This window comes from Haliotis asinina, chromosome 7, assembly GCF_037392515.1.
Source record: "Haliotis asinina isolate JCU_RB_2024 chromosome 7, JCU_Hal_asi_v2, whole genome shotgun sequence".
In the NCBI taxonomy this organism is placed as follows: Eukaryota; Metazoa; Mollusca; class Gastropoda; order Lepetellida; family Haliotidae; genus Haliotis; species Haliotis asinina.
The window spans coordinates 23,967,807-23,994,756 of NC_090286.1; the positions used below are offsets into that span (position 1 = coordinate 23,967,807).

At 45.4% G+C, this 26,950-nt stretch overlaps 17 non-coding genes across 17 annotated transcripts; 8 read left to right on the top strand and 9 right to left on the bottom strand.

The window, feature by feature from the left end:
• Positions 1-1,604: 1,604 nt before the first annotated feature.
• Trnal-caa (transfer RNA leucine (anticodon CAA)) lies at positions 1,605-1,728 on the bottom strand. The gene is made up of 2 exons: positions 1,691-1,728; positions 1,605-1,650 (listed from the first exon to the last, which is right to left on the bottom strand). It is a non-coding gene; the product is annotated as a tRNA-Leu (tRNA).
• Positions 1,729-4,911: 3,183 nt separating this feature from the next.
• Trnay-gua (transfer RNA tyrosine (anticodon GUA)) lies at positions 4,912-5,004 on the top strand. The gene is made up of 2 exons: positions 4,912-4,948; positions 4,969-5,004. It is a non-coding gene; the product is annotated as a tRNA-Tyr (tRNA).
• Positions 5,005-5,232: 228 nt separating this feature from the next.
• On the bottom strand, positions 5,233-5,356 carry Trnal-caa (transfer RNA leucine (anticodon CAA)). Its single transcript has 2 exons — positions 5,319-5,356; positions 5,233-5,278 (listed from the first exon to the last, which is right to left on the bottom strand). It is a non-coding gene; the product is annotated as a tRNA-Leu (tRNA).
• A 546-nt stretch (positions 5,357-5,902) lies between these two features.
• On the top strand, positions 5,903-5,995 carry Trnay-gua (transfer RNA tyrosine (anticodon GUA)). The gene is made up of 2 exons: positions 5,903-5,939; positions 5,960-5,995. It is a non-coding gene; the product is annotated as a tRNA-Tyr (tRNA).
• Positions 5,996-6,223: 228 nt separating this feature from the next.
• On the bottom strand, positions 6,224-6,347 carry Trnal-caa (transfer RNA leucine (anticodon CAA)). The gene is made up of 2 exons: positions 6,310-6,347; positions 6,224-6,269 (listed from the first exon to the last, which is right to left on the bottom strand). It is a non-coding gene; the product is annotated as a tRNA-Leu (tRNA).
• Positions 6,348-6,893: 546 nt separating this feature from the next.
• On the top strand, positions 6,894-6,986 carry Trnay-gua (transfer RNA tyrosine (anticodon GUA)). The gene is made up of 2 exons: positions 6,894-6,930; positions 6,951-6,986. It is a non-coding gene; the product is annotated as a tRNA-Tyr (tRNA).
• Positions 6,987-7,214: 228 nt separating this feature from the next.
• Trnal-caa (transfer RNA leucine (anticodon CAA)) lies at positions 7,215-7,338 on the bottom strand. The gene is made up of 2 exons: positions 7,301-7,338; positions 7,215-7,260 (listed from the first exon to the last, which is right to left on the bottom strand). It is a non-coding gene; the product is annotated as a tRNA-Leu (tRNA).
• Positions 7,339-21,996: 14,658 nt separating this feature from the next.
• Positions 21,997-22,089, top strand: Trnay-gua (transfer RNA tyrosine (anticodon GUA)). The gene is made up of 2 exons: positions 21,997-22,033; positions 22,054-22,089. It is a non-coding gene; the product is annotated as a tRNA-Tyr (tRNA).
• A 228-nt stretch (positions 22,090-22,317) lies between these two features.
• Positions 22,318-22,441, bottom strand: Trnal-caa (transfer RNA leucine (anticodon CAA)). Its single transcript has 2 exons — positions 22,404-22,441; positions 22,318-22,363 (listed from the first exon to the last, which is right to left on the bottom strand). It is a non-coding gene; the product is annotated as a tRNA-Leu (tRNA).
• A 546-nt stretch (positions 22,442-22,987) lies between these two features.
• Trnay-gua (transfer RNA tyrosine (anticodon GUA)) lies at positions 22,988-23,080 on the top strand. The gene is made up of 2 exons: positions 22,988-23,024; positions 23,045-23,080. It is a non-coding gene; the product is annotated as a tRNA-Tyr (tRNA).
• Positions 23,081-23,308: 228 nt separating this feature from the next.
• Trnal-caa (transfer RNA leucine (anticodon CAA)) lies at positions 23,309-23,432 on the bottom strand. Its single transcript has 2 exons — positions 23,395-23,432; positions 23,309-23,354 (listed from the first exon to the last, which is right to left on the bottom strand). It is a non-coding gene; the product is annotated as a tRNA-Leu (tRNA).
• A 546-nt stretch (positions 23,433-23,978) lies between these two features.
• On the top strand, positions 23,979-24,071 carry Trnay-gua (transfer RNA tyrosine (anticodon GUA)). Its single transcript has 2 exons — positions 23,979-24,015; positions 24,036-24,071. It is a non-coding gene; the product is annotated as a tRNA-Tyr (tRNA).
• A 228-nt stretch (positions 24,072-24,299) lies between these two features.
• On the bottom strand, positions 24,300-24,423 carry Trnal-caa (transfer RNA leucine (anticodon CAA)). Its single transcript has 2 exons — positions 24,386-24,423; positions 24,300-24,345 (listed from the first exon to the last, which is right to left on the bottom strand). It is a non-coding gene; the product is annotated as a tRNA-Leu (tRNA).
• A 546-nt stretch (positions 24,424-24,969) lies between these two features.
• On the top strand, positions 24,970-25,062 carry Trnay-gua (transfer RNA tyrosine (anticodon GUA)). The gene is made up of 2 exons: positions 24,970-25,006; positions 25,027-25,062. It is a non-coding gene; the product is annotated as a tRNA-Tyr (tRNA).
• Positions 25,063-25,290: 228 nt separating this feature from the next.
• Trnal-caa (transfer RNA leucine (anticodon CAA)) lies at positions 25,291-25,414 on the bottom strand. Its single transcript has 2 exons — positions 25,377-25,414; positions 25,291-25,336 (listed from the first exon to the last, which is right to left on the bottom strand). It is a non-coding gene; the product is annotated as a tRNA-Leu (tRNA).
• A 546-nt stretch (positions 25,415-25,960) lies between these two features.
• Trnay-gua (transfer RNA tyrosine (anticodon GUA)) lies at positions 25,961-26,053 on the top strand. The gene is made up of 2 exons: positions 25,961-25,997; positions 26,018-26,053. It is a non-coding gene; the product is annotated as a tRNA-Tyr (tRNA).
• Positions 26,054-26,281: 228 nt separating this feature from the next.
• Positions 26,282-26,405, bottom strand: Trnal-caa (transfer RNA leucine (anticodon CAA)). Its single transcript has 2 exons — positions 26,368-26,405; positions 26,282-26,327 (listed from the first exon to the last, which is right to left on the bottom strand). It is a non-coding gene; the product is annotated as a tRNA-Leu (tRNA).
• Between the last annotated feature and the right edge of the window lie 545 nt (positions 26,406-26,950).

Genomic DNA, 26,950 nt, shown 5'->3' on the forward strand with positions numbered 1-26,950 from the left:
AATGAAGAGTTTAGTGTTTGAAAGAGTTCATTTTAATAGATTTGTACTTGCCTTTATGTGACTCTGTCGGCATGGTTCCAATTGCCCATCGTCCCTCCCGTCACGCAGTGTCTTCGTGGCAGTCGTCACTGCCTCTGGGGGTCTTCACGATCCATTTCTGCCACCAGGATGATGATGTCCACGGTCCCGAAAGTAAAGATAATTAAGAGTTTAGTGTTTGAAGTAGTTGATGTTAATAGATATATACTTGAGTTTGTGAACTCGCGTGGGTATAGTGGCATTCTATCATCGTCCCTCCCGTCCATGCAGTGTCTTCGTGGCAGTCGTCACTTCCTCTGGGGGACTTCACGGACCATTTCTGCCCCCAGGATGATGATGTCCAGTGTCCTGAGAATGAAGATAATGAAGAGTTTAGAGTTTGAAATACTTGATGTTCATAGATATATACTTGCCTTTATGAACTTCTGTCGGTATAGTGGCGGTGGCACATTGTCCCTCCTGTCCATGCAGTGTCTTCGTGGCAGTCGTCACTGCCTCTGAGGGACTTCACAAACCATTTCTGCCCCCAGGATGATGATGTCCAGGTCATGAAAGAAACGATAATGAAGAGTTTAGTGTTTCAAATAGTTAATGTTAATAGATATAAACTTACCTTTATGAACTTCTGTGGGTATGGTGGCAGTCATCCATCGTCCCTTCCGTCCATGCAGTGTCTTCGTGGCAGTCGTCACTTCCTCTGGGGGACTTCACAAACCATTTCTGCCCCCAGGATGATGATGTCCAGTGTCCTGAGAGTAACGATAATGAAGAATTTAGTGTTTGAAACAGTTGATGTTAATAGATATATACTTGCCTTTATGGGACTCTGTCGGCATGGTTCCAGTCGCCCATCGTCCCTCCCGTCCATGCAGTGTCTTCGTGGCAGTCGTCACTACCTCTGGGGGACTTCACGGTAAATTTCTGCCCCCAGGCTGATGATGTCCAGGGTCCTGAAAGTAAAGATAGTGAGTTTTGTCTTTCAAACAGTTGATGTTAATAGATATATACTTGCCTTTATGAACTCGTGTGGGTATAGTGGTAGTCGTCCATCGTCCCTCCCGTCCATGCAGTGTCTTCGTGGTAGTCGTCACTGCCTCTGGGGGACTTCACGGGCCATTTCTGCCCCCAGGATGATGATGTCCAGGGTCCTGAAAGTAAACATAATGAAGAGTTTAGTCTTTGATATAGTTGATGTTAATAGATATATACTTGCCTTTATGAACTTCTGTCGGTATAGTGGCGGTGGCACATCGTCCTCCCGTCCATGCAGTGTCTTCGTGGCAGTCGTCACTGCCTCTGGGGGATTTCACGGTCTATTTCTGCCTCCAGGATGATGATTTCCAGGGTCCTGAAAGTAAAGATAATGAACAGCTTAGTGTTTGAAATAGTTGATGTTAATAGATATATACTTGCCTTTATAAACTTCTGTGCTCATAGTGGCAGTCGGTCATCGTCCCTCCCGTCACTAAAGGAAATAAATGGCTGCAATTTACCCTAAAGAGCCCCAAATGCTAGTCTGATTCCTTACTTCCGAAAACGGCTTGAATGGAGGGAGGAAAAAAGTGTGTCAGGAGTGGGATTTGAACCCACGCCCACATTCGTGGACCAGAACACCCGTACCTCCACTAGGGGAGAAGGTCTGATGCAATACCTTGAGTCTGGCGCCTTAGACCGCTCGGCCATCCTGACAACGATGTCAAAAGTGATATCTTTACGCTTTTGAAGTCACACGTGTATTCCTCACCATTGAATCGATGCTGATACACCCAACAAGTCTGCATGCATTCTGGACAGTTTTAGAGTTACTATTTTCCTTTATCTGTGTTCTTGCCTCCTCAAAGCTTCTTATATTCAACACAACTGATGTAATGGATCGACTCTTCTTGTAACTCTCAATTATGACGAGGTTTGGACTTGCTTAGTAGTCTGCACACATCTGAGCGAATGCTAATGCGGATCATTCAGATTTTTCTCTTAGAAATCAGCCTGTTTGTGAGGATTAGACTCCTTACTAAAAGATTCCGTAATCACCCGGCATATGTCAACTAATCGAACTGGAGACTGGTGCTAGGAGACATGTGTGGCTCAGAGGTTGAAATGAGTCTACACATCTTTTCGGCAGATTGCTACCCACAACACACTGTCAGCAAGGAGGAAGTGTTTGAGCAGTCAAGCGAGGAAGGCCCTATTGATTAGAAAGAGAGGCGTCTTTTCAAACGACCTGAAGTGTCAAGGCCCGTGATAGCTCAGTTGGTAGAGCGGAGGACTGTAGTGGCAAAGCCTTGAATATGATAAAGCCTATTTACAGAATATAAGTCCATTTTATGCAGAGTTACTAGCTGCATGGAATGAATTGAATGAAGGAAAAAGACCATTACTTAAAAAGGTAGATGATATCATGAATCAGCCTACCCGTGAAGGTCCCGGGGTAGAATAGGCCTTCAGCAACCCATGCTTGCCATAAAAGGTGACTATGCTTGTCGTAAGAGGCGACTAACGGGATCGGGTGGTCAGACTAGCTGACTTGGTTGACACATGTCATCGGTTCCCCATTGCGCAGATCGATGCTCATGTTATTGATCACTGGATTGTCTGGTCCAGACTCGATTATTTACAGACCGTCGCCATATAGCTGGAATATTGCTAAGTGCGACGTAAAACTAAACTCACTCACTCACTCATGAATCAGCCAATATTTAAGAATCCATTGATTACATTCAATGGAAAAACTCTTATGTTTCAGTCATTTATTTCAAGTGGAATTATTTGCATCAAGCATATTTGTTTTGAAGTTATTCCAAAATTCATGTGTGGACACATTATTGTTAATATAATCCATGACACCTTACCTGAGATGGATGTAAGTACCATACAACAATGTTATGCCATTATTTTATTAGCGCTTCCGTCAGAGTGGGAAAAGATCATTTTGTCAGAGGTTGCCACTAACTCAAAACACTAACACAACAAAATTTTGTTATGAAGTTCTCAGGACAAAACATTTCAAGGAACCGGTAGCTATCGCTTGGTGGAATCAGCTTGCACTGATATTAATTAGAAAGATATTTGGATGAATGTATGGGAAAAAGATAAATCAACAGACTCCATACAGTTAGATTTTAAAATTGCACATAATATTGTTTTCACATATGATAAACTTCTAAAAATTCGACTGCCAAACACTGATGTTTGTCCAGTGTGTCACATACAAACAGAAGACATTTTACATCTGTTCGTCTTCTGCAAGGAGTTATCGCCCTTGCAAGACCTCATCATTGAAATGTTGACAGATGTGTGCCAGGACACAGGCTTTAGTTTTGGACAGTTATCTATCTGGTTATTGTTTGGGTTCTTACCAGAAAAGAAGTTGTCGTCTAAAGCATTCATGGACATTGTATTCTCAATTTATCGTCTAGCTGTATTTAAAAGGAGGGTGATATTGAGCCAAAACATGATTTCATTTCACATGAAGGCATTTTTCAAATCATTGATAAGACGTCATTTTAGCCTGTTGTTCTTTAAATATTCCAAAGCAAATCAATCACACATTTTCATTCAAAAATATGTCATGAGCAATATATTCATATCGTTGGATGGAAATGACATTGTTCTACACTCACCGTTAGATTAGAATATTACATAATGCTTTATAAATACAGAGGTACTCAGATTAGCTACATTAAATATATTATACATTCATTCGGGTATATTTCTTCATTGTAACCTATAAAAAACTTCTGCACATTTCTATGAAAACATACTTCCTCTCTTTTCAATTGAAATGTTAGGCACTGCCACCCCAAATCTGTGATACATATTTTATTTATGAGGTGGTAGTGTAAGCACTGTCTGCGACTGTAATTCTACAATTTTGGGAATAAATATTTTAATGAAAAAAAAAAGAGCGGAGGACTGTAGTGGCAAAGCTGTAATTGGCAATCCTTAGGTCGCTGGTTCGAATCCGGCTCGCGGGACAACGTTTTGCTATTAATAACCACATTTAAGAGGACCAATATCCTTTCAGTTTTGTTCATGCCACTCTTGACGCTTTACGATATTTAAGATAGATGAAGCAGAATGCAATCAAAGCCTAAATAATGCACTAAAGGAAATAAATGGCTGCAATTTACCCTAAAGAGCCCCAAATGCTAGTCTGATTCCTGACTTCCGAAAACGGCTTGATTGGAGGGAGGAAAAAAGTGTGTCAGGAGTGGGATTTGAACCCACGCCCACATTCGTGGACCAGAACACCCGTACCTCCACTAGGGGAGAAGGTCTGATGCAATACCTTGAGTCTGGCGCCTTAGACTGCTCGGTCATCCTGACAACGATGTCAAAAGTGATATCTTTACGCTTTTGAAGTCACACATGTATTCCTTACCATTGAATTGATGCTGATACACCCAACAAGTCTGCATGCATTCTGGAGAGTTTTAGAGTTACTATTTTCATTCATCTGTGTTCTTGCCTCCTCAAAGCTTCTTATATTCAACACAACTGATGTAATGGATCGACTCTTCTTGTGACTCTCAATTATGACGAGGTTTGGACTTGCTTAGTAGTCTGCACACATCCGAGCGAATGCTAATGCGGATCATTCAGGTTTTTCTCTTAGAAATCAGCCTGTTTGTGAGGATTCGACTCCTTACTAAAAGATTCCGTAATCACCCGGCATATGTCAACTAATCGAACTGGAGACTGGTGTTAGGAGACATGTTTGGCTCAGAGGTTGAAATGAGTTTACACATCTTTTCGTCAGATTGCTACCCACAACACACTGTCAGCAAGGAGGAAGTGTTTGAGCAGTCAAGCGAGGAAGGCCCTATTGATTAGAAAGAGAGGCGTCTTTTCAAACGACCTGAAGTGTCAAGGCCCGTGATAGCTCAGTTGGTAGAGCGGAGGACTGTAGTGGCAAAGCTGTAATTGGCAATCCTTAGGTCGCTGGTTCGAATCCGGCTCGCGGGACAACTTTTTGCTATTAATAACCACATTTAAGAGGACCAATATCCTTTCAGTTTTGTTCATGCCACTCTTGACGCTTTAAGATATTTAAGATAGATGAAGCAGAATGCAATCAAAGCCTAAATAATGCACTAAAGGAAATAAATGGCTGCAATTTACCCCAAAGAGCCCCAAATGCTAGTCTGATTCCTGACTTCCGAAAAGGGCTTGATTGGAGGGAGGAAAAAAGTGTGTCAGGAGTGGGATTTGAACCCACGCCCACATTCGTGGACCAGAACACCCGTACCTCCACTAGGGGAGAAGGTCTGATGCAATACCTTGAGTCTGGCGCCTTAGACCGCTCGGCCATCCTGACAACGATGTCAAAAGTGATATCTTTACGCTTTTGAAGTCACACATGTATTCCTTACCATTGAATTGATGCTGATACACCCAACAAGTCTGCATGCATTCTGGACGGTTTTAGGGTTACTATTTTCATTCATCTGCGTTCTTGCCTCCTCAAAGCTTCTTATATTCAACACAACTGATGTAATGGATCGACTCTTCTTGTAACTCTCAATTATGACGAGGTTTGGACTTGCTTAGTAGTCTGCACACATCCGAGCGAATGCTAATGCGGATCATTCAGGTTGTTCTCTTAGAAATCAGCCTGTTTGTGAGGATTAGACTCCTTACTAAAAGATTCCGTAATCACCCGGCATATGTCAACTAATCGAACTGGAGACTGGTGCTAGGAGACATGTGTGGCTCAGAGGTTGAAATGAGTTTACACATCTTTTCGGCAGATTGCTACCCACAACACACTGTCAGCAAGGAGGAAGTGTTTGAGCAGTCAAGCGAGGAAGGCCCTATTGATTAGAAAGAGAGGCGTCTTTTCAAACGACCTGAAGTGTCAAGGCCCGTGATAGCTCAGTTGGTAGAGCGGAGGACTGTAGTGGCAAAGCTGTAATTGGCAATCCTTAGGTCGCTGGTTCGAATCCGGCTCGCGGGACAACGTTTTGCTATTTATAACCACATTTAAGAGGACCAATATCCTTTCAGTTTTGTTCATGCCACTCTTGACGCTTTAAGATATTTAAGATAGATGAAGCAGAATGCAATCAAAGCCTAAATAATGCACTAAAGGAAATAAATGGCTGCAATTTACCCCAAAGAGCCCCAAATGCTAGTCTGATTCCTGACTTCCGAAAACGGCTTGATTGGAGGGAGGAAAAAAGTGTGTCAGGAGTGGGATTTGAACCCACGCCCACATTCGTGGACCAGAACACCCGTACCTCCACTAGGGGAGAAGGTCTGATGCAATACCTTGAGTCTGGCGCCTTAGACCGCTCGGCCATCCTGACAACGATGTCAAAAGTGATATCTTTACGCTTTTGAAGTCACACATGTATTCCTTACCATTGAATTGATGCTGATACACCCAACAAGTCTGCATGCATTCTGGACAGTTTTAGAGTTCCTATTTTCATTCATCTGTGTTCTTGCCTCCTCAAAGCTTCTTATATTCAACACAACTGATGTAATGGATCGACTCTTCTTGTAACTCTCAATTATGACGAGGTTTGGACTTGCTTAGTAGTCTGCACACATCCGAGCGAATGCTAATGCGGATCATTCAGGTTGTTCTCTTAGAAATCAGCCTGTTTGTGAGGATTAGACTCCTTACTAAAAGATTCCGTAATCACCCGGCATATGTCAACTAATCGAACTGGAGACTGGTGCTAGGAGACATGTGTGGCTCAGAGGTTGAAATGAGTTTACACATCTTTTCGGCAGATTGCTACCCACAACACACTGTCAGCAAGGAGGAAGTGTTTGAGCAGTCAAGCGAGGAAGGCCCTATTGATTAGAAAGAGAGGCGTCTTTTCAAACGACCTGAAGTGTCAAGGCCCGTGATAGCTCAGTTGGTAGAGCGGAGGACTGTAGTGGCAAAGCTGTAATTGGCAATCCTTAGGTCGCTGGTTCGAATCCGGCTCGCGGGACAACGTTTTGCTATTAATAACCACATTTAAGAGGACCAATATCCTTTCAGTTTTGTTCATGCCACTCTTGACGCTTTAAGATATTTAAGATAGATGAAGCAGAATGCAATCAAAGCCTAAATAATGCACTAAAGGAAATAAATGGCTGCAATTTACCCCAAAGAGCCCCAAATGCTAGTCTGATTCCTGACTTCCGAAAACGGCTTGATTGGAGGGAGGAAAAAAGTGTGTCAGGAGTGGGATTTGAACCCACGCCCACATTCGTGGACCAGAACACCCGTACCTCCACTAGGGGAGAAGGTCTGATGCAATACCTTGAGTCTGGCGCCTTAGACCGCTCGGCCATCCTGACAACGATGTCAAAAGTGATATCTTTACGCTTTTGAAGTCACGCGTGTATTCCTTACCATTGAATCGATGCTGATACACCCAACAAGTCTGCATGCATTCTGGACTGTTGTAGAGTAGTATAGGGAATGACAGTTCTAAAACACTTTCAAGAAAAGTCTCTACAAAGCCCTATTTACTAAATAAGGCTTTGGTTGGGCCCTTAGCTCTTGCTACTATTACCCCTACTACTTAACGTGTGTTGGAGGTAACACTGTGCCGTACGGTACGATCAATAATTCTGCTCTTACAAACCCCCTACCCGGCCCATCCCTCAAGTAGTACAAGTTAGGTTCGTCGGCTTTCATATCCACTTTATCTATGTTGTAAGTTTTGACTGACCATATAGGATCGGTGGCTCGCTTACGGCTATCACCCTCGTGTTCCCCCGGCTGGTATAGATACCTCACTAGGGCCCTATCTGGTATCTGTTTCTCCTTCCCACGCAATGGAGAGGCCAACTCTGTAACTATTGATTTTAGTTTGATAGCGTCTGCCGGTTTCTTACCGGTGAGACGGGTGACTTCATGGTTGATTGCCGACACCACCTTGGGTAACCTCGTGACCCATTCAGTCGATCGTTTTCCAGGGGTGGCCATCTCCCTAGCATACTGATAGCCGAACAAGCGCTCAGCCAAAGTCCTATTAAATCTCTCAACTATGGCTTGGCTGCGATGGGCTCCGGCCGTGCCACGCCTGACCTTTGTATCGTGTTTGGCTAGCAGTTGTGACACGGCACCCATGAACTCCTGTCCGGGGTCAACTTGCAGCTCTGTTGGCCACGTCAGCGGGCTGCGTTTGTATATGCGTTCGAATCCTCTGGCTACCTGGGCCGAATCTTTCGTGGTCAAGGGTTCGGCTTCCTTGTAACGACTGGCTACGTCCACTACGGTTAAGGCATACTTGTACCTCTTGTCGTGGGGTAGGAACAGTAGGTCTGCCTGGTGAACGCTATTAGGTATGTTAATACCGAACCTCCTTCTAGGCACGTAGCGTGGTGCCGGCAAATAGATCTGCCACAGGGCTTGTTTTTCAAGCCACGCTTTGGCTTCCTCTGGGGGTACTCTCGCTATTTTAGCTAGCTTATCTACTGCGCTAGCTCCTTTCCATTACCCACGCGGGCTGTAGTAAATAGCCTCAAATTTTCTCATGTCCATACGCGTATGTGTTTATCCCATCAATAGCTATCCAACGTTTCGTGTCCATAGGCGACAGGGACGTCTTGTTTATAGTCAGTCCGTATATCTTATGTCCATCACTTCTAAGTGTGTTCATTTTATGCCTAAAGTACGGGTCTTGAACAGGGCTTCCTTGAATCTGGCGTGTTTGATGTGTTGTTTCACCACATACTTCTTAACCCCGTTAGCCTTCCGGATCTCACTATTGTCGGCTTTCAGTATGGAGTACATCTTAGGTCTCAAACCTATGTACTCGGCTATGGGCGTGCCAGCACACTCGTCCTTCATCTTACCTAGGACCTTTTTATTTACAGTACTGTGTATGGCATGGGTCTTAGGGTAGTCGCTGGTGTCGTATAAATCGAGGTGTTTTTTCATGTCCTCGTACACGTCCTCGGTTCGAATCTCCATCAGCAGGGAATCCGTGTCAGTGTACAGCACTTCACACCTGTCACCGTACTGTTTCTTGAGCTCGTTGTAGTAAAAGTCATACATCAGGTGTTTGGATAAATCGAGGATGCTCATCCCCACGTAAACAGGCCGGTTGAATTTTATGTGGCTTTTCTTCATGTGTAGGGCAACCAGGTTGTCTGTGAATATCTTACTACGGTTGAATGCCGGACTGGCTATCAATCTCCTGAGCTTGTCTTCCTCACTCGACCGAACCAGCTTCACGGTCACGCGTTTCCTCAGGTTCTCCATAGTCTTACCAAACACCGAGTTGTTCATGAGCTTGTAGAGATTTTTCTCAAAATCACTGGTGGCTTTTTTTCGTAGGTCTGTGTTCATTCTGATGTAGGGCTCCATCCATGGGCTCTGGTCGAACATGAGCACCCTGTGTATTTTGGTCAGCCTCATACCCAACGACAGGTACAGCTGTAGGTTGCGATAGTGAACGATGTACTTGGTCTTATTCATTAAGTTAGGCACGAGTTTTTCAACGTCTGTCACACGCCCACCTAACAAGTTATGTTGGTACTCAGACATCCAGTCTGGGTTAACCCTCATACGTTCGGGGGCCAGGGGGTAGCTGTTGTGTGATGTGTGTAATTCCTTGGTATACTCTAAGTCAACCTCGAGGATATACCCTTTGTTCGAATCTGGTGCAACCCCCATAACATCAACGTGGGGTACCCATTCGAATCCCCCTGTAGGTAGATACTGGCTCATGGCCCAGCCGTACAGGTTGTTTGCGTCGAGGTAGAGAATGTGATTGGTTGGCTTGTTAGGATCGTAACCTTTCACGTATTGATTATTTGCTTTCGCGTATCGTTTGGATGCCATGGAAATCCCACCTCACAAGCCTTTCTCAATGAATAGGTGCATGTCGTAATCTGTGAGCAATTCCAAATTAACTCCGGTCTTTTTAAGCAAGGCGTCCCACGACAGACCTGGGCTGGTGTAATACCATGCGGGGTCGAGTTTATACTGCTTGAAACACGTCCGCCTAAACGTCTCAAACACGTCGGCTAACAGCAGTACATCTGTCCTCAAGTACAGGTCGTGATAATCACCCAGGTTCTTACAACCCAGTTTATTCCATATGTTAGTCGCGTGCGAGTAATCATCTCGTGAGACGGACGCCTCATTCAGCTTGCTATAAAAGCAGTCAATAGGGGGTAGTCTGGTCTCGGTGAACTTGACCCAACTATCCATGTACTCATAGGGGTACACACCCTTCCTCATAAACAGGGGTCTAGTCTCGGCGTCTGTGTATCGATCGGTGATAGGGAAGGTATTGTTGGCCTTGACCAGACTGTCGAGTGACGACAGGAGGAACTGAAACGAGTCAATGAACCTAAGTCCGTTTAAGCTGAAGGAGATGTATCTCTCCATGTTGTTGGGGATGCACGTTATATTACCATCGATTTTCGCGATGGCCTGCATGATCAAGTGTGAGTCGTACCCTCTCAAGTTGTGAAAGACAACGGGGATGTTTATTGTCTTAGGGTTGATTTTAAGCTTGAGGTTGCACGCGTTGTGAGCGGCGCCTCTATACTTACCAGTTATGTGGCAGTGATCTCTCACCGAATCACCGTTAAGTGGTGAGTCACACACGTGACAGTTAGTGCTACTAGCGTGAGCTAACTTGTCGTCTTGGGCCAGACGCATGGGAGCGATTTTATACAATGCATTCCTAATAATTTTTTCTTCCTCCTGCAAACACTTTAGAAACCTTTCAGCCGCGTCAGGGCCCCTATATACTACCGGAGCTTTCGTTTCCCCGTCACAACGGACGACAATGTATCCAAACGAACAGGCTTTATGCTCTTGTGTTTTGTGGGTGAAGGGAGCCTTGACGGCGGCATCACTGGTGGAATCCCCACCCACAACTAAGGCTTCGAAGTCGGCGTATATAATATAAGGCACAGACATTTGGTTCTTGTGGTTACTGAATTTTAGGATATTATCACCTTCCTTAGGCATGTCGACTCGTATGGCCGTCTGCCCCACACCTTGGCAATCCTCCCGGTGGGATTCTAATAAATCAGCTCGACTGAAACCGTGTAGGCATCGTACACAAAAGTGTTTTTCCGCATCGTGTTTCGACTGGTCGTGCAACAACCGGCTGAGATGTTTTATCCACGTGTAGTGATACTTTTCACCTCGTTGGATCATGAATATATTGATAACTTGGCGATCCTTCACCGGGCTGACCCTGTGTACTATTGTTTTGTTACCTTCGTGTCCAAAGACATTTATAGCCAGATTATTCTGTTTTTCTACTTTAGTGATCTGGGATATGGGGGTGGGTTCATCTATACCATCCCATCATCCTGAGGATAATTAGAAGGCCTGTTCGGATTAGTGTCAGCTGGAAATAAGGCTGACCTGATAGCTAACCTCAGGCAATCGTTTCCTCTATTCTTAACGTTTACTATGGCATGTTTGTTCCTATAGTAGGGAGGCAAGGCTAGGTATGACCCGCCTCTGAACGGCACGTAGTTAGCTATGTCTAGATAGACATTATCGATTTTATCTACAGCCCACCCGGACCCCAAGTGTGTGTAGCGTTCTAGGTATTCTCGTATCTGCTGAAAACTGGTGTCGATTGATGTGTCAATGGTCTCTGTATGTGTGACGACCTCTTGTTGACCTCGGAAGTAAGGCTGAACATACTCAGTGGTACTCCCAACCTGCTTATCGAGCGACATTTTCACTGTGATCTGAAACTTGATACTTCCTAGGTTATTTAGTTCCTGGTTGACCTTATCAGCTATCAGAGGCTTGATATCTGTAATGTCTATGTTTCTATCAACGTGCATGCGCCAACCTCTCAAATAGTTGCCTACAGCGCGCTCAGTGCGCACGAACTGTAGGTCAATAGCTCTATTCTGCCGTAATAATTCTACAAGCTGTGGTTTTCTCATACGGGAATACCCAGCTAAACCCAAATCGTGTGCCTCGGCTTTCAGTTGTTTTACAGTGGGACGTTTTGCTACGGGGGCATGTGATAACAATGCTGTTAACCCGGCTCTCCCCAGGTTTGAATAACCCGTGTATCCAAGCTGTTTTGCTTGAGCTTTTAATTGTGTTACCGTAGGAGGGGCTTCTAAACCTAGTAATCTCAACAATGCTGACTTCCGCATTCGAGAATACCCGATCACACCTCTCTGTTTTGCGACCCTCTTCAGCTCGCGTACATTAGCCATAGTGTTTACACCTAAGAGAACCAATGTCTAATTGGTTCACAGTAAAGGGAGGTAACCCTTAAGTGGCTGTTTCACGCACTGGAGTCTATCTTGAGCAGTCGCCTACGTTCTTTTATGTAGCCCTTTTTATTCTCGTAGATGAGTTGATGTCTGACTACGTTCGCTCCGTGAGCTTTACATAGACAGTAGTGTCCTTTAACCCCGATACCACACACAGAACACGTGTAGTTAGGACTTCCCATATGGAAACAACAGAACCCCTGATTCCTGCATTTCCTACCACAGGCCCCGGTCTTCCCCATAAGTATGTATTCGCATCGGTATGGAGCGGGTCTCATGTTTACTTATATAGGTATTTTAATTTAATTGCTTAGCAACCAACGCAGTAGCTGCTATACCCAACACTATGAAGCCCAGTTCACGATTCATTTGTCCCTTGGATGGTGTGTAGTACTGAGCGAGTGTGGGTTTATTGAGCGGTTCCAATTGTTTACCAGTTAGTAGGTAGTATTCTTTCATTGCTTCATCGACATCGTTGAATGTTTGAACGGCATGGTTTTCACGCTGGAGTTGTTCGTTAATAAAATCGATCCTCTGGAGGCGTTTTTTAGCGTACTCGGCCTGTGCCCTTTGTAATTTCTCAGTAGCGAGATCGTGCCGCTTCCTTTCTTCCTGTATTTCAGCCGCGTGATCATCTCGTAGTTTCGAGAAGAGGAAATTACTCCCGGAAAATGCCAGGGCATTCACTAACGCCCCACCGACCATCATAGCTATCGTGGCCATCCCTATATTTATTTCATTATATTATCAGGTATTATCCCTTGTTTTACTAGGATGTCTTTTGTGGCCATCGCCATACCAAGGTTCATTATGAGCATACCCATATCCTGCAGGTTGAAATCTAGCTTGATAGTTGGTTGTTTAAGCACCATTTTAGTCAACCGAGCGTACCCTACTGCTAGACTGGCGACCACTGTGGCGTGGTATGCGTCGTTGACGAACGTTTTCCCCTCAGACATTATGTATATGATATAAAATATTAAAATTATAACATGATATGCGGGTCAATAGTGGGGGTTACCTCACTGTTTGGAGGCACCTCACTGTTGTGGGGCTCACTGTGGGAGGGTACCCCCACGTATAACCATGTTATACCCACGGCACCAGTTACGCCTACAGCCAACAACAGTCGGGTTGGGTTGGTCACTTTATGTTGGTTACACCACCGTTTTTTACCGGCAGCTACTCTCTTAGGATTCTTCTGCCTGGTTACTGTTGAAGGGGTCTCCACCGTCACCTCGGGACTCACTGTTGGGGGTGGGGTCTCCTCCATCACTGTTGGGGGTACCTCCACTGGGGTTTCCTGTGCAGTATCCATCTATACTATTATTATTATTTTTTCTCTCAAATTGACAATGCTTTGCCGTGATAATCGCCGCCGTCACTGGAGCCAACAACATACCATATTTGTGGTACAGCCCGCAGCTGATAGAACTCACGGCGTGTTCGATAAAAGGGTCTTTCTCGAGGTCCTCCCACAGGTAAAGTCGTCGCCCTGGTGGAATGGGAAGGAAGTATGATACAAAACCGGTGTATATCTGGGTCATAGCCGATCCTACTGTCTTTGTCATTTCTGCTCCGAGCCGGGACTCGTATCTAGCGTACAGCTTATCGATTTCTTCGGCTGACATTTTGTGAATTTTATCCGGAGTGTAGTCTCCAAAGTAATGTTTGGCTTTGCCGCCAACAGCCAACGCCACCAGTTTCTCTCGCTTATCATCAGTGGGGCCTGCCGGCGGCGTGGGGGAGACCCCCAACTGTTCGAGCAATTCCTCACACTCCATCTTATAATATAACAAGTAAGATTTAGTTTTAACTATATAATACCCGATGCAGACAAAACACAGAGAAATGAAAGTTAAGTTGCACACAACAAACACTTCAAATATCATAGCTATATGCTTAGCTTTGCTTAGCTTTGCTTTGCTTAGCTTTGCTTAGCTTTGCTTAGCTTTGCTTAGCTTTACTTAGCTTTGCTAAGCTTTGCTTAGCTTTGCTTAGCATACTATATATGCTACTGGTTGGTCGGTTTTTAGCACGAGCTTAGCGTGTTTAGTTTCAGCGAGTTGTTTCTTCACCTGTTCCCGTTCTAATTTACTCATCACATCGTTCTCTCTCAAACACTCCTCGAACGAATCCCTGTCCTTGCAGTGAAATAAGGCCACCCATCGCGTCTGCTCCCTGAGGTCTTTCAACACCGAGTTGAACTTCTGCGTTAGCACCCAGACGCTGTGATTTGCATGCCGGCCGGAGAAGGCCAGGTACGATAGCATGTCTCTCTTTTTTGTTATCTCGCGATTAGCGCTGCAGTCGTCCAGTATGAACAGCGTCGGTTCCCCTTTAAATTTCTCGTGAAGAGCTTTCAACCAGTCCTGCAGGCGTGTTCCAGGGTCGATTTTGTGTACGTCCGGGTCCGTCATCACCCAAGGTCGCGCGTACGTTTTATTCATGCTCAGAGTAGGACACATGATAACGATGTTATCGAACACATCCTTGTAGTAACCCTCCAACATATCCAACACGAAAACGGTCTTCCCACAGCCAGTCTGCCCGCACACTATGGCGCAGTGTGGGTCAGTGGGTAGTTGTGGGTACCCCTGGGGGGTGTGGGGGGACTGTTTATTGTTGGGGGGTGTGGGGGGGTACCCCCCATCAGTAGATGGCTTGCACGAATCTCCCATTGTCTATATTAAGTTGCGCGTCCATAATAACGTACAGATATAATTTCAACTTACCAGCGGGTTGAGCCTTCTTAGTAATCTGGATGGTTATCCCTTCGCTGCCGTTATCTATACGACGCCCGCTACCGTGCAGTTTATCATCATCCGTGGATCGCATGTCCAACCATAGGGCGTACTTGGTGGTCAGGTATTCACCGATCTGCACGGAGCCGAGGTCCAGGTCCTTTGTTATATAATCCCCCACTGGTAGCTTTTTTATCTCATCCCACTGCTGGTGTGGTCTCATACCATGACTGAACAGCTGGTTTGGCACGCCCTCGATGGTCACTTCCACCTTTTCAATCTCGGGGTTGAAAAACTTCTCGCTGTCCCTCCGGAATGGATCGTAATACTCCACGGGGATGACCAGGATACCTTTCATCGATCGCGCCGGCACGTTCAGGTTGATATTCCACACAGTGTCGCTCTTATCTCGAACGACTGATCTATGTCTCAGTACGCGATCGTACAGGATAGCCATCTTCCCAGAGTACTGGCTTCGAACCTGCCTGGCCAGCTCCGGGCTAGTGACCATGTCGAACTCCAGAGAGATGTTGTCTATGGCATAACTGGCCTCATCACCGTTCGGCGTACGCACTACTTTGCTATAGTCGTTAAACGTGAGCTCGTATTCGAGCCTATCACCCAGGGCGGCCTGGTAAAACGGCGCGTGTCCCGTGAGCAACTCGAAGTCGAGCGGCACGCAGAATCTATTCCCGTATGCTCGAGCGATGGCCTTTTCACCGTCCGATAGCTTGTCTAGCTGGTCTTGCGTGAAGGCATACCCTATGCGCGACCGGGTTGATTTGCTGATACCCTGGTACACATCATTGACTCGCTCTCCCTCGCTTTTCCAGAGATCCCTGTAGCAGTGAAACACGTCGCTGTCGTCGATGCTCAGCACCTCGTTACCGCTGATCTTGACGGTAGTTTTCTTGATGATAGCTCGACCCACGTTACGCACTAGCTCGCGTTTGTCGTTGTCGGAGGTCAACGTGATATTGAACGCCAGTCGAACAGTGCCTGGTACAATGAGGTCATTCTCACCAAGGTTTGGAAATCTAACCAGCAGAGTTTGATTCTGGTCTATCTTGCTGGGATTGTTGGTGATGGTCACCGACTGACGCACGGCTCTGGCGCCTAATGGCTCTCTCAATCTTCTGAAAGGATCTAATTTTCTGCCGTACATTGTTATATATAAATAAAATATATTTAAATACTAATGGATGAAGACATAGATATGACGGAGATGCCGGGCGCTAGTGCCCAGGCATCTGATGAGCAGGAGACCTCATTTACTAGTTCACCATTGAACCAAGAACTTTTGGCAACAACGGTAGATGATTATTACGAAAGTTTAAGAAGTGATAAATACTACGTTGAACCACAGGGCCGATACCTTGATAATTTTTTTATTGATACAAAGGGTGTTCTACGCCTTAAGTCTAAACCAGAGGTTGACCTCGTTAACAAGCGCAATAAAAAACCACTGGCCTTGTCAACTCTAGCCAGACGCCATGGTGTCGAATTTATCCGTGAACATCTAAACATGCATGATTACGTTGGTGCAATACCTAAGGCCGTTGTTGAAGATCTGCAAGCTACCAGATCCCACCTCACCACTAGAGATGAAATGACACCACAGCGTGCTACAGAAGCCTCGGACAGCATAGAAAAACTGTTGAGCACCTACTGGGACAAACCGTTACCGGGGTTTGACTTTCCGGTAAGGGAACTGCGCGGCTTAGACGAAGCCGTGAAACGCGTGCGTGGAGAACTCGTGAACAACATGGGGAAACTGAACGAAATCGACGAGCACATCGCTAGGGAAAAAACCAAACTCAACGAAACTGAAAACGATGATATGAAGCGTCGTATCAATGAACGACTACGCGATTTAGAAGACGAGAGACGTACACGATTGGAATCCGCTTCCTCGAATCGTGAACAGCTTCGATCCCAGATCAGTCGTATTCGGGAAACAATCGATAGAATACTGAATGAGGATACAACTTTAGCCAACAGGATTCGGATATTGTTCCGGGAGCAAGGGATCACCATCGCCAGCATTCTGACTGCATTGGGTTTCATCATATCAACCCTGGTGGTGTCACTGGTGGGGGGAACCCCCACACCCCCCACACCTGGCGGCGGGGGAACTCCCACAGGCGGTGGGGTTAAAGACTGGATAAAAAAACTCGGGGAAGGCCTAGCTAAACTGGCTGGTAAAGCCGCCGAAGCCCTTCCCGGCATCCTGGGTAGCATCGTCTCGTGGTTGTTGGGCGCTCTGGCTAAAACTGCCATGTGGCTCAGTCAAAACATGTGGGCAGCCATCGTCGCTGTGGCGGGTCTGGTGTACGTAGCGGCTAAGAAATCTTTAACCAAATAAGTCCCAAAGTTACCCCACCAACCACTAGGGCTGTTTTATTATCAATATGCTGCTGATAGGGGGGTACCCCCACATGCATATGGGGGTGTGTGGGGGGCACATGAACTTTAGACTCCGGGGGTGGCGCCACTATACCCGTTTCACGTGGTGGGATGTGTGGGATATAGGGGGTGTTAATATCGGGGTTGATACCCAACTTTTGATCCGCCGTGGCTATGACTATTTTGTTGTTATAACCCACCACTTTTTTTACTCTCAGTTGCATATCACTCGGAGCCATGTACAGCCCCACGCCAAACACGTAATTGACTTTCGATCTGGCGTATTCTAACACGTTTTGGTAACGGTCGATGGCCCGCGGGAGATCAACTGGAGAATTGATAGCATCCTCAACGTTGGAAACGAACTGTTTCTGAGCGTCGTAAGCAGTTCCCTTACCGAGGATGTTGGAACGCGTCATCGACTGCGCACCCAACAGCGCCCACACGTACGTTCGAATCGAGTCGTTCAACCTGACTACCCCGGCATGAGTAAACCCTTTCGACGTGTCCAGCATGAACATTTTCCACCCGTCTGCGGTTGACTGCTCCACTTTCTGGATTGTGAAACCAACACCACCAGTTGAATTGGTTCTGCCAGAACTGCATAGGGTTGTTTAACCAAGCGTGGACTGCCTTGACGTTAGTCACCGAAAGCTTATACTTATCAGGCATATCTATAAACTTGGCATTGAAATACAACCCAGGAGCAACCACGATCTTCATGGTGGAGAAATCTACGTCCAGTTTAGGGTAAAACACACCAGGGGAATACATTTTAAAACTATTATATAATGAGCATATATACTCTAACATGTACATAACACTTCCAGGAATAACGAGCGGTGAGGCCGTTCAGCTGACGCACGCGATCGATAACACGTCAGGTCAACTCGAAGTCGCACTCTGCGATATCACCTACCTACCGCAATGGACTAACATCAACGCCAGCAACAATAAGCTGTTCGTCAGTGGAACTCGCAGCCAGATAACTGACGGCTACTACAGCGTGTGCTCTCTAAACGACGAGGTCTTCAAACCCCTGGGAGCCGAACTCAAGATGAACGACTCAAACGGTACAGTGGTGTTAATCAACAACGGAAGAACCTCATTGAGGCTCGGCCGACCATTAGCGAGGATACTCGGTATGTCTCCTGACGAGATAAAACCAACAACAACCGTCACAGGCACGAAGTTACCCGACCTAGTACCGTACCGAGAGCTGTACATTCATCTCGATCAGGTGAGCACAACGTACAACATTCAAGGAGGTCACCCTTCCACTATACTGAGAGCAGTGCCGGTGAAAAGTGAGAAATACAACGACGGTAGAACCGAGTCGTTTTCACCACGGCAGTATAAGAGATTAACCCAGGGCAACATACCTGAGCTGACAATATCGGTGTTAGATATAAATCATAATCCTGTAAATATAGGATACCTCAGCTTAACGCTTCATGTAAAATGACCAGCGCACAAGGGCCCGGAGTGAAAAAATGCGTCAATATCGGGATCTCCGACCTCGGAGACACGCGCGGTTTCGACGCTCCCGGAGTAGATGGTAAATCGTATGCCTTGCAACTGAAAAACAACATTTACAAACGCGTTGAAATCCCCTCAGGTGGAACCCTAAGTGATATAGTAGATACCACAAGAGCAACAGTCAACACTAAGTACGCCCTTGTCAACACCGGTAATAACTGGATAATATACCCATCGTTCGGGGGTAAACTGTTCGACTTAGACGATGTTGAGAGCACTACCGTCGCCCGAAACAAGCCATATATGCTCGTCTTCACCGAAGATGACAAGTGGGTGTTGTTACCCGATAACGACTGGTTTCTCAATATTAGACTCGTCTCCCCTTACGTGTTCACGGATAACAAAGACAACCACCTAAACAAAGTCGTGAACAATGGAACCCTGCTCGTGGCTTACGTCCCAACTCAGAGACGTAGCGTAGTCGTCAGCCCAGTCAACACTATAGCAGCCCACATGCTATCGAGTAAACTGACCATACAAAACGTGACATTGCAGTTGGTGTCTGAATTCGAAGGCGTGGTCAAGATACTAGAGAGTCTACCAGCAAACTCAACACTGATCATCAAAGTCTACCTAGGGGAACCATCGGGGAATGATGTCGAGATCGTGAATGGGATCAAACTCGGGTGGGTGAAACGACACCAGTATCAAGTTTGCAACGTTTACGTGCGGGTGGGTGTTGGAGCCGACACCAGTCTGGAGGGGGTCAACGTGATCGTGGAAAACAAGATATCACTTACCAAGATCTTCCTGCCTGACAACATACACTTCATGGGTATGAAGTTCACCCCTGAATTATTATCAAAAAACCAGTTGGAAATTATATCGTAATAGTATAATAATGACCAGTCATCGTCCCAACACTACGCTTAACGACCTAGGAGATACGGAGGGATTCGATCAGCCTGGTGAGGAAGATGAATTATACATCCTGCAATTCAAAGACAACGTGTACAGACGGATGTCGTTATCAGATTTTAAAGAGCCCAAATGGCTGATCAACTTAACACTCACCTCACCTTATATCACATTAACCGAATTGGGGCGTATCTCTAAGATTAGGAACAACGGTATCTGGCCCGGGGATTTCATTCCGGAGAGGGGATTAATAAGAACTAACAAAAATAGGTTAACGTCTTCATTCGAAAATAAATTAACATTTAGTAATCCTGAAATAATATTCCCCCCTTTCACACTCATCATAGAAGTCTTCTTTGAGTATTCAGACAATGGAGACCCCCAAATAGTACACCAAATTTTACCCGGGGTGTCAATACACTGGTTTAGCATACACAAAGGCAAATATTGTCGTATTGTTATACAACGGGATACCACGGGTCCTATAAACCACTTAATAAGCCTCCTTGGGGTTTTTATTACAACAGAAAAGTCTATTAGCCTCTCACCTATTACCCTGAGTGGTAGTCTAGATCTTGTAGACTTCAAATTCATTGATAGACTTTTAACTGAAACCCAATTAAAATATCTTTCAAAATATATATTATAGGATGGGTCTGTACCCAGTCGTAGAGGAAGTAGCGAAGACGCTGGAAACCGTAGATGGGTTCCGCTTGAGACAGTTATGTGATGTGAAACGTCAACTAGAACAAGACCGTGACACGCGGAAAGCACTATGTAAAAAGTACAATAGAGTTTTCAATATCGTGGACGGGGCTGACACTACCCTTATGGCAACCAGCATGGGACTAGGGGCGGCAGGCGTTGGGTTGTTAGCTACCATCGTGGCTGCACCTATAGTGCTAGGTATTAAAATAACGGCAGGGGTGGCAGGGTTGGCAGGGTTGGCGCTTAAGTTAGTATCACGCAGACTGCATCGTAAGGCATTGAAACACGACGAGATCAGGGTTCTGGCCGAAGCAAAGCTCAACACAGTGAGTGAGCGTATTTCCACGGCACTCTCTGATAGTAAGATCTCAGAAGAGGAGTTTCGTTCAATCCTCTCTGAACTCACAAAATATAACGGAATGAAACAAGATATTCGGTCCAAGTCTCGTAAGTCTGCTATCAGTGAGGACGAGAAAAAAAAGTACATAGAACAGGGGATACAAAAAGCCCAGCAAGCCTTTATTACGAACACCAAAGTGATCGTAGGCGGTTCACGTTCAACTGTTTCATCGATATAAACATGACATAGGCCGCCAACTTTTTGTAGTAGGGGTAATAGTAACGGCCCAACCAAAGCCTTAGTTAGTAAATAAGGCGTTGTAGAGACTTTTTTAAAAAAAAGTGGGATCCAGATAGGGCCCTAGTGAGGTATCTATACCAGCCGGGGGAACACGAGGGTGATAGCCGTAAGCGGGCCACCGATCCTATATGGTCAGTCAAAACTTACAACATAGATAAAGTGGATATGAAAGCCGACGAACCTAACTTATACTACTTGAGGGATGGGCCGGGTAGGGGGTTTGTAAGAGCAGAATTATTGATCGTACCGTACGGCACAGTGTTACCTCCAACACACGTTAAGTAGTAGGGGTAATAGTAGCAAGAGCTAAGGGCCCAACCAAAGATTTATTTAGTAAATAAGGCTTTGTAGAGACTTTTCTTGAAAGTGTTTTAGAACTGTCATTCCCTATACTACTTGTAGGGTTACTATTTTCATTCATCTGTGTTCTTGCCTCCTCAAAGCTTCTTATATTCAACACAACTGATGTAATGGATCGACTCTTCTTGTAACTCTCAATTATGACGAGGTTTGGACTTGCTTAGTAGTCTGCACACATCCGAGCGAATGCTAATGCGGATCATTCAGGTTTTTCTCTTAGAAATCAGCCTGTTTGTGAGGATTAGACTCCTTACTAAAAGATTCCGTAATCACCCGGCATATGTCAACTAATCGAACTGGAGACTGGTGTTAGGAGACATGTGTGGCTCAGAGGTTGAAATGAGTTTACACATCTTTTCGGCAGCTTGCTACCCACAACACACTGTCAGCAAGGAGGAAGTGTTTGAGCAGTCAAGCGAGGAAGGCCCTATTGATTAGAAAGAGAGGCGTCTTTTCAAACGACCTGAAGTGTCAAGGCCCGTGATAGCTCAGTTGGTAGAGCGGAGGACTGTAGTGGCAAAGCTGTAATTGGCAATCCTTAGGTCGCTGGTTCGAATCCGGCTCGCGGGACAACTTTTTGCTATTAATAACCACATTTAAGAGGACCAATATCCTTTCAGTTTTGTTCATGCCACTCTTGACGCTTTAAGATATTTAAGATAGATGAAGCAGAATGCAATCAAAGCCTAAATAATGCACTAAAGGAAATAAATGGCTGCAATTTACCCCAAAGAGCCCCAAATGCTAGTCTGATTCCTGACTTCCGAAAACGGCTTGATTGGAGGGAGGAAAAAAGTGTGTCAGGAGTGGGATTTGAACCCACGCCCACATTCGTGGACCAGAACTCCCGTACCTCCACTAGGGGAGAAGGTCTGATGCAATACCTTGAGTCTGGCGCCTTAGACCGCTCGGCCATCCTGACAACGATCTCAAAAGTGATATCTTTACGCTTTTGAAGTCACACATGTATTCCTTACCATTGAATCGATGCTGATACACCCAACAAGTCTGCATGCATTCTGGACTGTTTTAGGGTTACTATTTTCATTCATCTGTGTTCTTGCCTCCTCAAAGCTTCTTATATTCAACACAACTGATGTAATGGATCGACTCTTCTTGTAACTCTCAATTATGACGAGGTTTGGACTTGCTTAGTAGTCTGCACACATCTGAGCGAATGCTAATGCGGATCATTCAGGGTTTTCTCTTAGAAATCAGCCCGTTTGTGAGGATTAGACTCCTTACTAAAAGATTCCGTAATCACCCGGCATATGTCAACTAATCGAACTGGAGACTGGTGCTAGGAGACATGTGTGGCTCAGAGGTTGAAATGAGTCTACACATCTTTTCGTCAGATTGCTACCCACAACACACTGTCAGCAAGGAGGAAGTGTTTGAGCAGTCAAGCGAGGAAGGCCCTATTGATTAGAAAGAGAGGCGTCTTTTCAAACGACCTGAAGTGTCAAGGCCCGTGATAGTTCAGTTGGTAGAGCGGAGGACTGTAGTGGCAAAGCTGTAATTGGCAATCCTTAGGTCGCTGGTTCGAATCCGGCTCGCGGGACAACCTTTTGCTATTAATAACCACATTTAAGAGGACCAATATCCTTTCAGTTTTGTTCATGCCACTCTTGACGCTTTAAGATATTTAAGATAGATGAAGCAGAATGCAATCAAAGCCTAAATAATGCACTAAAGGAAATAAATGGCTGCAATTTACCCCAAAGAGCCCCAAATGCTAGTCTGATTCCTGACTTCCGAAAAGGGCTTGATTGGAGGGAGGAAAAAAGTGTGTCAGGAGTGGGATTTGAACCCACGCCCACATTCGTGGACCAGAACACCCGTATCTCCACTAGGGGAGAAGGTCTGATGCAATACCTTGAGTCTGGCGCCTTAGACCGCTCGGCCATCCTGACAACGATGTCAAAAGTGATATCTTTACGCTTTTGAAGTCACACATGTATTCCTTACCATTGAATCGATGCTGATACACCCAACAAGTCTGCATGCATCCTGAACTGTTTTAGGGTTACTATTTTCATTCATCTGTGTTCTTGCCTCCTCAAAGCTTCTTATGTTCAACACAACTGATGTAATGGATCGACTCTTCTTGTAACGCTCAATTATGACGAGGTTTGGACTTGCTTAGTAGTCTGCACACATCCGAGCGAATGCTAATGCGGATCATTCAGGTTTTTCTCTTAGAAATCAGCCTGTTTGTGAGGATTAGACTCCTTACTAAAAGATTCCGTAATCACCCGGCACATGTCAACTAATCGAACTGGAGACTGGTGCTAGGAGACATGTGTGGCTCAGAGGTTGAAATGAGTTTACACATCTTTTCGGCAGCTTGCTACCCACAACACACTGTCAGCAAGGAGGAAGTGTTTGAGCAGTCAAGCGAGGAAGGCCCTATTGATTAGAAAGAGAGGCGTCTTTTCAAACGACCTGAAGTGTCAAGGCCCGTGATAGCTCAGTTGGTAGAGCGGAGGACTGTAGTGGCAAAGCTGTAATTGGCAATCCTTAGGTCGCTGGTTCGAATCCGGCTCGCGGGACTACCTTTTGCTATTAATAACCACATTTAAGAGGACCAATATCCTTTCAGTTTTGTTCATGCCACTCTTGACGCTTTAAGATATTTAAGATAGATGAAGCAGAATGCAATCAAAGCCTAAATAATGCACTAAAGGAAATAAATGGCTGCAATTTACCCTAAAGAGCCCCAAATGCTAGTCTGATTCCTGACTTCCGAAAACGGCTTGATTGGAGGGAGGAAAAAAGTGTGTCAGGAGTGGGATTTGAACCCACGCCCACATTCGTGGACCAGAACTCCCGTACCTCCACTAGGGGAGAAGGTCTGATGCAATACCTTGAGTCTGGCGCCTTAGACCGCTCGGCCATCCTGACAACGATCTCAAAAGTGATATCTTTACGCTTTTGAAGTCACACATGTATTCCTTACCATTGAATCGATGCTGATACACCCAACAAGTCTGCATCCATTCTGGACTGTTTTAGGGTTACTATTTTCATTCATCTGTGTTCTTGCCTCCTCAAAGCTTCTTATATTCAACACAACTGATGTAATGGATCGACTCTTCTTGTAACTCTCAATTATGACGAGGTTTGGACTTGCTTAGTAGTCTGCACACATCTGAGCGAATGCTAATGCGGATCATTCAGGGTTTTCTCTTAGAAATTAGCCCGTTTGTGAGGATTAGACTCCTTACTAAAAGATTCCGTAATCACCCGGCATATGTCAACTAATCGAACTGGAGACTGGTGTTAGGAGACATGTGTGGCTCAGAGGTTGAAATGAGTTTACACATCTTTTCGGCAGATTGCTACCCACAACACACTGTCAGCAAGGAGGAAGTGTTTGAGCAGTCAAGCGAGGAAGGCCCTATTGATTAGAAAGAGAGGCGTCTTTTCAAACGACCTGAAGTGTCAAGGCCCGTGATAGCTCAGTTGGTAGAGCGGAGGACTGTAGTGGCAAAGCTGTAATTGGCAATCCTTAGGTCGCTGGTTCGAATCCGGCTCGCGGGACTACCTTTTGCTATTAATAACCACATTTAAGAGGACCAATATCCTTTCAGTTTTGTTCATGCCACTCTTGACGCTTTAAGATATTTAAGATAGATGAAGCAGAATGCAATCAAAGCCTAAATAATGCACTAAAGGAAATAAATGGCTGCAATTTACCCCAAAGAGCCCCAAATGCTAGTCTGATTCCTGACTTCCGAAAAGGGCTTGATTGGAGGGAGGAAAAAAGTGTGTCAGGAGTGGGATTTGAACCCACGCCCACATTCGTGGACCAGAACACCCGTACCTCCACTAGGGGAGAAGGTCTGATGCAATACCTTGAGTCTGGCGCCTTAGACCGCTCGGCCATCCTGACAACGATCTCAAAAGTGATATCTTTACGCTTTTGAAGTCACACATGTATTCCTTACCATTGAATCGATGCTGATACACCCAACAAGTCTGCATGCATTCTGGACTGTTTTAGGGTTACTATTTTCATTCATCTGTGTTCTTGCCTCCTCAAAGCTTCTTATATTCAACACAACTGATGTAATGGATCGACTCTTCTTGTAACTCTCAATTATGACGAGGTTTGGACTTGCTTAGTAGTCTGCACACATCTGAGCGAATGCTAATGCGGATCATTCAGGGTTTTCTCTTAGAAATTAGCCCGTTTGTGAGGATTAGACTCCTTACTAAAAGATTCCGTAATCACCCGGCATATGTCAACTAATCGAACTGGAGACTGGTGTTAGGAGACATGTGTGGCTCAGAGGTTGAAATGAGTCTACACATCTTTTCGGCAGATTGCTACCCACAACACACTGTCAGCAAGGAGGAAGTGTTTGAGCAGTCAAGCGAGGAAGGCCCTATTGATTAGAAAGAGAGGCGTCTTTTCAAACGACCTGAAGTGTCAAGGCCCGTGATAGCTCAGTTGGTAGAGCGGAGGACTGTAGTGGCAAAGCTGTAATTGGCAATCCTTAGGTCGCTGGTTCGAATCCGGCTCGCGGGACAACCTTTTGCTATTAATAACCACATTTAAGAGGACCAATATCCTTTCAGTTTTGTTCATGCCACTCTTGACGCTTTAAGATATTTAAGATAGATGAAGCAGAATGCAATCAAAGCCTAAATAATGCACTAAAGGAAATAAATGGCTGCAATTTACCCCAAAGAGCCCCAAATGCTAGTCTGATTCCTGACTTCCGAAAACGGCTTGATTGGAGGGAGGAAAAAAGTGTGTCAGGAGTGGGATTTGAACCCACGCCCACATTCGTGGACCAGAACACCCGTACCTCCACTAGGGGAGAAGGTCTGATGCAATACCTTGAGTCTGGCGCCTTAGACCGCTCGGCCATCCTGACAACGATCTCAAAAGTGATATCTTTACGCTTTTGAAGTCACACATGTATTCCTTACCATTGAATCGATGCTGATACACCCAACAAGTCTGCATGCATCCTGAACTGTTTTAGGGTTACTATTTTCATTCATCTGTGTTCTTGCCTCCTCAAAGCTTCTTATGTTCAACACAACTGATGTAATGGATCGACTCTTCTTGTAACGCTCAATTATGACGAGGTTTGGACTTGCTTAGTAGTCTGCACACATCCGAGCGAATGCTAATGCGGATCATTCAGGTTTTACTCTTAGAAATCAGCCTGTTTGTGAGGATTCGACTCCTTACTAAAAGATTCCGTAATCACCCGGCATATGTCAACTAATCGAACTGGAGACTGGTGCTAGGAGACATGTGTGGCTCAGAGGTTGAAATGAGTTTACACATCTTTTCGGCAGCTTGCTACCCACAACACACTGTCAGCAAGGAGGAAGTGTTTGAGCAGTCAAGCGAGGAAGGCCCTATTGATTAGAAAGAGAGGCGTCTTTTCAAACGACCTGAAGTGTCAAG